Raw genomic sequence first — 9,609 nt, 5'->3', positions numbered from 1 at the left:
CTCATACCTGTAGAGTGTTGGTTATCTTTGACACTTCCATCTTTTCAGGTGTTCATTAATTTTAAAACCACTTCTGCTTATACAGTTATTTCTGCTTCACCCTCCACCTAGCTTGGATCTACATCAAAACAAATAATCTTGCACTTTATAGAAAAACAAATGGAAAATTATTCAAAACTATCAATGGAACTAAGATTTTTTGAGTGACACATGGATAAAACCAGAGATGAGCTAATCTAAGGGCAAAATGAGAGATACAACCAATTAAGTTACTCCATTTCCTATTCATTTTACTCAATTTTTAACTTTTACATCTAAAGATACTCCAAAACCCCAAGCCCAAACAGAACAAGAAAAGGTAGCACATCTTTCAGTGGACCTCTTTCTTTTGCCTGATGCTTGTCAAAGAGCACAGATTACCACTCGGAACTGATGTCAAATGATTCTTCAAACTCATTCACTTTCCTTCTCTGGCTCCCAAAATACTCCTATTGCTTTTTGGTCCTGCTACCAACCACAAAAACCTTTTGACAAAGAGATGAAAAATAAAGGCATGGAGCCTAATTCGTCTTTGCACTGCATCAGTTTACAACTTGGGTGGTACTAAGTAGGATGAAAGTCTGTGGGTTTTATGTTCTGTTAGGAAGGAAGGAATGAGAATTACTCATAAAATACGGAGCTCCTACCTTCTGTTGCTGAGGCCCAGTTTCCAACCAAGACTCATTTGGAGCTCTATATAGCTACACAAACACACAAAAGCACGCTAAACATTCATTTGTAATTTATACCTTTCCAATTATTTTATCTTCTGATGGATTTCTATCTTCTCCCTTATAGTGGACCAAAATGCTGTATTTTCACTCTTCTTATTTCTCCTTCACTGTATTTCCTCAAGCAATAGCTATTACTTAAGTGACAGCTTTTACTTTTATCACCCCAATGAATCCCAAGGGTTCAAGTGTTGGCTTACATTATACAGTCCTGATGATATGCAGTTTGGCTGAGTGAATAGCCTGCTTCCAGATCATATAGACAGCCCTGCAATACTTAACATTTTGAATATAGAACAGAATAACCTCTCTCTATTTTAATTTTAGACATATGAAAAAACACAGTACCTGAAATAACTGAATGCGCCTAGACCTGTATACAAGCAATGCTGATGGCAAATGAACATAAAACCTGGAGTACTGTATCATTTGCAACTCAGTTACAAAACATTACAAAGCTAATTTTATTTCTGACAATAATACACACTTTAAGAAAAATAGATGGCAACTCAGTTTCATTTCCGGATCCAAGGCTGAATATGAGAATTTGACAGGTAGGAACATTATCTTGTGTATGGGCACACCGATAAGAAAATATTGAGGGGAATGAAAACAAAAACAAACAAAAACAACAAAGAAAAACAAGAAAGAAAGAGAAAACCATGCTGTGTTATTTTGTAATGTTTAATTTAACACATGGAAGGAGCAGATCTGAAGGCACTTATGCAAGGTATTGATTAAGGAAAATGAACCGGCTCTAAGACTTACTGTAGTCTCAGACTGAGATCTATCGTAATCGTGTCCTCCTGTCCTTCCCTTTTTCCTTGCTATTACTGAATTGCACTGGCTCTCAGCTAAACTGGGTTCCAAGCCAAATACCAACACCTTCTGTTTAACAAAACTATTCATACAACCTTGCTTTATTTAACTGTTCATTGCTCTCCTGCACCATTTACTATCCCCATCTGGGTTTCTCCCTGCATCTTAGCAGCACTTGTAAGTGGCCACCTGAGACACAGGGTACGTTTTCTGACTCAGGCTAGAAGGGACAAGATCCCACAGTATTTCCCTGGGGCACAGTAAAGGCATATACCTGGGATGGTGGAAAGCAGTGAATAAATGATGGAAGGCTGGCAAAAAATACCTTTTGGCTTTGCCATAGCAGCCTTTCTCCCAAGCCTTTAGCCATAACACATAAAAGGGATGGAGAGACACTCAAACTGTCATGCAGTAAGAGGGGAGACGGGGGACCGCACTGCTGGATGGCAACATCTCACAGGTATATATGCACTAGAACATGGCAAAGAGATGCATATAAATGTACCCAATTTCACAGGCAAGTATTTAATGAGACTGGGAGGACTCCACAGTCTTACTTTTGAAGCCTCACCATCCCATGTGCACTCCCCATCATTTATCTAGTGTTTTGTCTAAACATTGCACTAAGCATAGGATTCACCTGTTATGAACAGAAATTTAATCTGAGCCACACCATCCTCCAGTAGGCTGTGAAACAACAAGCACATGCATGGATCAGTAATAACTGCTCACCTCCAACCCCATATCACTGGAGGGGAGCTCACTCTTTCCCCCTTCATGGAGGAGGACATCCTTAGATGCATGCATCATGTCCATCTTTATTTCCATCTCAGAACCAAGAACTATACATGGAGCAGCACCCAACATGTCTTGCTGTTATGGTTTGGGTTGGGCAGCATCAGATAAATATGATAAAATATGACCACTCTGTTCTTTGCAAAGAGTGGGTCAGCTCCTCCAGCAACTGCTGGAAACATTAAAAGGAAAAGCTTTTCTGCTTGCTAACTGCTAGGTAGCTGGTTAAGCTAAATAAACACTGACACCATGACAGAATTCACTGAGTAACACTGGCAAATGCACAAATTTACATCTGTATTTAAACCTGAGTTCAAACTGAAACACTGCTATTACCACAAGAAGAAAAAGCCCGAATGTGATGATAATACCATAGACCTGGCAAATGGAAACAGGGGCAGATGGATTTTTCTATTTACTTGGCAAGTGGACATTATACTTTTTGACACTGGCTGTAAATCAAGTGAAAAGAAATAATTGGATAAGTAGCAATTTTAAGCAAGACTGTTGCATCAAAGGACACATGCTGAGCAAGTGATGGATTTTGTTGCTAAGAAGATTGGAGGCTCTTAATGGGTTGTTAAAATGCTATTACAAAAATGGTTTAGAGGTTCACCCTTTAGAGAGACTTAAGGGCATTACTTCCTACATACCAATTTCATCCTCAAGGGTACATAAGGGTGCATACATGTGCATATAGTACTTTAATATGGTAGTGATTTACTGTGTGATTGTATGCTTGCTAAAAAGCAGTAAAAGCCTATTCAGTACCTCATGTGACATGAGTTGGTACACTCAGCCGTCTTTAAAGTTATACATTAAAATAAAATCCATACTATAAATGGATGTGACTTTAAATAAATTAGTTTGATTTCAGTCTTGGAATGGGATCACACACCACAAAACTATGTCCAAACCTGATTTCCTGCCTTGCATGAAACCATGAGGCTTTCTAATGTTAACAGTCCACTTTCCCTTTCATCTTCCATCTCTGTAGCAAAGTGCTCACAGGTCTTGCTAATGGGCCTTCCCTATAATGTTTTAGAACAGAGAAGATTACACAGATGTATAAAATTTAAAGATAAGAAACCCTGAAAAAAATGTGCATTTACCACTTGCACGATTGGGAGAAGCTCCCATTCAGTGCCAGGCATCTAGTTTTGGCTGCTAGCCCATATTCCCAAAGGGGTCGGTCACAAATGCCAGTTGCAAGACATCAGACTTCTTGTGGATACAAGTTATTTTTGGTAGCACTTTAAAGTTCAAGAACAGTAATATATTTCTGAATCTATCTCCATGTTTGGTACCCTGTCAGCCTCTGCAGGGTGGTGAAGTACGGAGTGGACTAAACATACTGACATCTCCTCTGCCACCCCTTGAAATGGTCACAGTCAAGTAACAAAGGACAGCTTGGGGAAAGCTGGTATCAGTCTGGTGGTATTGTCAGCAAAAGTGAACTTATTTCCACATTAAACTCCCCAGACCTTGCCCTACTCAAAATTTACTTTTTTTCCCCCCAACAGCAAGATTTGTTCCAGTTTCACTTTCATTATCACCCCCATCCAGAAATCTCCCATCCTAAAAAGAGATTCCGCCATTGGCTGCACTTCTAGTGAACTCAGGACAGAACACTGGATTTTTTTAATATCTTATCAAATGTGTTAAACTTATCGTGGAGGTATGCGATCTGCATAGTTATGCAAATAACTCTGTCCTCGAGAGAGTTATTTTCAGACTTAATTCTTCCTGAGGAAGCAATGCTCATGTGGTAGTATGGTCTATGTACCAGTCTGTGCCTGTCTTCCAAATCTCATACTCTTCAATTGGCCAGTTTCAAACCAGTTAAGCAGACTGATAAGTATCCAAAAATGTCAAGCTTACAGATGTGTTTGGAAAATATAAATGACCAGGTGCAAGAGTTTGGGAGCCCCATTAGTGGCACACTGAGGGAAAGTCAGGGATGGGAATGCAAAACTCGGTATCATCGGACAATTGCCATCAAAGTAGGTTTTGCAGGTTTTGTCTCACATGACTATTTCTAAATCATCAGTCAGTGAAGAGGAGTAATTTGCAGCAGCACCCAGTATTAGGAGGCTTTCCACTGGGCAAAATACGTTATCCAGGCAAAGACCAGCAGACATTACAGGAAGCAGGGATTGTTTTGCTTGCTTGGCAGAGCTTCATGTAACACTTCCTGATGGTAGACTTACTCCCTCTCCCAAGGTCTGCAGAAGAGGGTTATAAGCAGTTTGCAGAGCAAGGTTACAAAATAAAAAAGCAAAAATACCACATCCATCTGCACACCTGCTCTGGCTCTTTGTGGATTCAGTCTCCCACAACATTGCTTCAGGAGGTCTTCCTCTTTAAAAAAAAAATACATTTCAAATTATATATTCAAATAGCATCATTTTAATTAATACAGCAATTGTAGTCATGCTTGCTTTAAAGACCACAGAGTCAAAATTCACAGGTATTTGTGGTTCAGAAAATTCACAGGTACTGAACATTATACAAGAAGGTATTATCACCAGCTGGGAAGACTAAGTTGCACTCCAAAGGCCAAACCAGAAATTTCAAAGAATGCTAGTCAAAATAAAAGGTATTTACCCAAAAGAGTTAATTCAATTAAATGGATAGATAAAATTTCTAACTAAATGACAGAGTATTTGTTCCTGTTTTGTAATTTTTCTTCACCTCTAACTTGTTAGTTTTCTAGTGTTTTAGACTTCCATGTGTTTGAAACTTATAGTGTTTCAAAACCTGTCTCATGGTAGGTATCTGATACAAACCTAGCCAAAGTTAGGAGAGATCTAACAAATAACAGCATAGAATAATAGAATCATAGAATACTTAGAGTTGTAAAGGACCTTAAGAGCATCTAGATCCAACCCCACTGCCATGGGCAGGGACACCTCACACTAAACCATCTCACCCAAGGCTTCATCCAGCATGGCCTTGAACACCACCAGGGATGGAGCATTCACAACCTCCCTGGGTAACCCCTTCCAGAGCCTCACCACCCTAACAGGAAATAACTTCCTCCTTATATCCAATCTAAATTTCCCCTTTTTAAATTTTAACCCGTTACTCCTTGTCCAATCGCTACAGTCCCTAAAGGAGAGTCCCTCCCCAGCATCCCTATAGCCCCCCTTCAGATAATGGAAGGCTGCTATGAGGTCTCCACGCAGACTTCTCTGCTCCAGGCTGAACAGCCCCAACTTCCTCAGCCTATCTTCATACAGGAGGTGCTCCAGTCTCCTGATCATCCTCGTGGCCCTTGTCTGGACTTGTTCCAACAGTTCCATGCCCTTTTTATGTTGGGGACACCAGAACTGCACACAATACTCTAAGTGAGGTCTCACGAGAGCAGAATAAAGGGGCAGGATCACTTCCTTCAACCTGCTGGTCACACTCCTTTTGATGCAGTGCAGGTTACGGTTGGTTTCTGGGCTGCAAGTGCACACTGCAGCCAGCTCATGTTCATTTTCTCAACGACCAACACCCCCAAGTTGTTCTCCGCAGGGCTGCTCTGAATCTCTTCTCTGCCCAGCCTGTAGCTGTGCCTGGGGTTGCTCCGACCCAGGTGTAGGACCTTGCACTTGGCATGGTTAAACTTCAGGAGGTTGGCACCAGCTCACCTCACAAGCATGTCAAGGTCCCTCTGGATGGCATTCCTTCCCTCCAGGGTGTCAACTGAACCACACAGCTTGTTGTCATCGGCAAACTTGCTGAGGGCGCACTCAATCCCAGTGTCCATGTCAGCTACAAACATGTTGAACAAGACCAGTCCCAACACTGAACCCTTAGGGACACCACTCGTTACTTCTTTCCAGCCGGACACTGAGCCATTGACAACTACTTTTTGTGTGCAGTCATCCATCCAGTTCTTTATCCACCAAGGGGTCCACCTCTCAAATTGATATCTCTCCAATTTAGAGACAATGATGTCGTGTGGGACAGTGTCGAAAGCTTTGCACCAGTCCAGGTAGATGACATCAGCTGTTCTACCCCTGTCCATCAGTTCCATAGCCCCACCACAGAAGGCCACCAAATTGGTCAGGCAGGATTTCCCCTTAGTGAAGCCATCTTCTCCTTCTGGGATGTATTAAAATCTTATAAATTAGTTCCAGTACTTAATTTTCAATATTTTACTAAATTGCAAGTTAATCTAAAATAAGACTTGAATCTTGTGTATTACTCTGCTGAGAACACAGTGTTAAAAGAATACAGCAGGCCAAATCTGTGATTCTGTAAGGCCTTTGACACAGATTCCCACAGCATCATTCTCTCTAAATTGGAGAGATAAGGATTTGATGGGTGGACTGTTCTGTGGATGAGGAATTGGCTGGATGGTTGCATCGAAAGGGTAGTGTTTAATGGCTCAATGTACAGATGAAGACTGATGACAAGTGGCGTTCCTCAGCAGTCTGTACTGGGACCAGTACTGTTTAATATCTTCATCAATGACATAGAGGGATTGAGTGCACCCTCATCAAGTTTCCAGATGATACCAAGCTGTACAGATGATACCCCTGTACAGACTGGTTGGGTTGAAAAGGAAATCCATGCTGTTTCCACATAGAAAGGAGGATAATTGCTTTGTGAGACATTACAGAAAAGAGTATGGCTTCATTTCCATGTCAGGTCAAAATGGATGGCAACGACTTAGTTAACATCTTATTCATGCAAAGCATCCAGCAGCATGTCCAAAGCATCCAGGACATGGTATGTAACACTGGCTTCATTCTGAGATCTGTGTTATTAAAAAATTATCTCCCATGTCCCTTCACTATGATACGAACTGTTAGCAGACTTGCAATGAACTTTTGCTGCTATCTCAAAGCAAGGCACAGTGGCTCTTTTATCTCTTAAAGGACATTTAGGTCTACTAATTGCTTTTCAAAAGGCCAGTTTGCTCCTGAACAAAATTGCTAACTGAAAAGAACAGAATCATATGCAACGTTCATTGTGATCACCTCACTAACATTATCACGTTGTTAATTTTATTCATCAAACATAAACCACAAGCAATTTATGCACTTACACAACTTTGATTTTGTGTGAAGAGAAGCATTAATCTGTTTCCATCACCAACAACCTGTATATCCTGTGGATTTCTAAGCTGCCTTTTTCACTTTTATCATTTGCTTATAGTAGAGGAGCTGATTTGTGTAAAAGCTTTCAGGTTTGGAGGTATTTCAGGAAGAATAAAAATGATTTAAAGGCATGAAAGGGATCATCTGTCAAGGACAGCTTAAAAATTAAGAAGTGAAGTTTGACCCAGCAAAGTTGAAAACGGGAATCACATAATGGACCATGCCTTAGGATGAAAACAAATGGTTCATGGATGTGGAACTAAAAATATCAAAATAGAATTGAAGCAAGGAAAGAAACAGAACAAAATCTTCCTAATGGTGGGGTCTGATAGCTCCAGAATCTGTTCCAAGTGGCTTCTTGGTAAATGGGGTTTGCAGGGGACAGGTTCACGTTTTTCACATTTCTCTATTTTAAACACAAAAGTCTGCAAACCACCTCCACTCCAAATGCCTTGCTGAAAATCCTCACTAAGGGGTTAACTACAGCTATTGTTAAAATCCATTTCATAGCATCTTCCTTTGCCTGACTTTCAGAAGTCATCACAGAACAAATCACTATGTCCTGCCAACTGAGGAGTGCAAATCAGGAAAGCTGTGAATATGTAAGCCACTTCCAGTATCAAAAGTCAGTCCTCAGCTCTTCTCCACTGATACCATGCTGTACCTTGGACCAACACATTGATTTCCACAGGGATACAAAGACAGTTGCTGTTAATATATCTAGAGATCACTTCTGCAATTGTTCCTGTGTATACAACAGTAACAAATTTTAGAAACACTGCAACTGAAATGGAAGGATTGAAAGTCTCTAAGGTTGCTTTGCTAAGATGATGCTGAACACAATCAATACAGTTTTCCTGAAGTTGCTGTTTTGAGCTGTTACACAAGTTATAGAGGAATTTTGCAGTTCATGAACATTGCACACATCTCTTCCTAAGTAGTCAGCCTTTCATTGTTTAATTTACTTTCAAGATCTTTATAGGATTATAGGAAAATTCAGTTTGGAAGGGACCTCAGGAAGTCTCTAGTATAATCTTCTCCTGAAGCCATGCTTAGCTGTGAGGTGAGACCTGGCTACTTAGGGCTTTGCCCCAGCCTGCAAGGTCTTAAAATCCTCTAAGGATGGATATGGGATGGTATCTCTGGGCAACCCATTCCCTGCCTGTCTGTCATCATGGAAAAAGGTTTTTAGTAAAAGTCTGAAAAATACTGTTTCATGCATAGAACCTGTATCTGAAGGCATTTGCGTAGATTTGCCTTATGGTAGCCAGTTATCTCTTTATTTATTTACCCGTTAGCTCCTCTCCAAGGCATAGTTTCACTATTAAGCAGCTCTGACAGGTTAAAATGAGGTCAAGCTCTAATGATGAACACATGGCTGAAATGGTCCTGCACTCCAGCCAGAAACAGGTTGACTCAAAACACCTCCCCATTTTTAGCTCAGATTTTTTAGTTTAAAAGAAACAAGTCTTGTGGCATTTCAAAGACTGAATTTTACTGAGAATATCATAAAACCAGTAGTGTAAGATAGCAAGTAGGGCAGGAAAGAAGCAGTTAAGATGAAATGTGAGCCAAGCTTTTCCTAGTGAGATGATGGCTGCACTGACTCTGAAATTTGCCTTCTTTCTGGAACGGGAGAGATGGGAACCTGGTGGATCAGGGGTACCTATGTGTTTCAGCCACCAAACACATGCCTAACACTATATGGTAGTTTTAACTTGCCATGTTGCAATGACTGTACTTCACTGATGGTTTTCTTATTTATTCCACCAAGTACTAGAGCACAGACCCTATGCCAAGACAAGTGAATGTATCATGCAACAGGGCTTCAACCATCTCCGTGACAGTGGGCTTAACATTTCCACCCTGTTCGCCTTTCCAGAAAGCCCATAGAATAAAACTTTACCTCAAACACTTGATCAGTTACAGTTGCTAATTTCATACTTCACAGTTTAGGCAAAAGTTATCCTATTTTACCAGACAGTGTTCTTCTAACATAACTTCATAGAAACATGTCTGAAAACATGTTGGTCTTGAACTGAGGTGCATCACTGAATATATGAGCATTTAAATGATGAAATGGTTCAGAGAAAGGCATTTTACAGCACTGAATATTATCCTTACTGGCT

Source organism: Neopsephotus bourkii, unplaced genomic scaffold, assembly GCF_033783945.1.
Source record: "Neopsephotus bourkii isolate Nb327-2 ecotype Australia unplaced genomic scaffold, CSIRO-AGI_Nbou_v1 NB_1707, whole genome shotgun sequence".
Lineage (NCBI taxonomy): Eukaryota > Metazoa > Chordata > Aves > Psittaciformes > Psittacidae > Neopsephotus > Neopsephotus bourkii.
The sequence above is the reverse complement of the archived record's forward strand: the minus strand, read 5'-3'. Positions refer to the sequence as shown.